Source organism: Moschus berezovskii, chromosome 24 (assembly GCF_049115385.1).
Source record: "Moschus berezovskii isolate FMDL1 chromosome 24, NW_MosBer_1.0, whole genome shotgun sequence".
In the NCBI taxonomy this organism is placed as follows: Eukaryota; Metazoa; Chordata; class Mammalia; order Artiodactyla; family Moschidae; genus Moschus; species Moschus berezovskii.
In genome coordinates this window covers 62874766-62875000 of record NC_142483.1, presented here as the reverse complement: position 1 = coordinate 62875000, position 235 = coordinate 62874766, and positions in this window count along the sequence as shown.

Sequence of the window (235 nt, the reverse complement as noted above, 5' to 3'; positions counted from 1 at the left end):
CCTGCCGGCCGCTCTCTTTCTTAGAGGGTCCTGCGGAAGAGGGGGCGGGGGCACCGCGGATGGAGCAGGACGGCCGGGGGCCGGCAAACACTTGAATGCCCTGGGGCTGTGGAAGGAGGCTGTGTGGGAGGGGCCCCTTGCGCCAGAGGTCAACAGGGAGGGCGTGGCGGTGGGGGATGGGTAGCCACTTCGGCTTTTTGGTTTGGATTGGAAATGTCGTTTTGGAAAGCTGGCT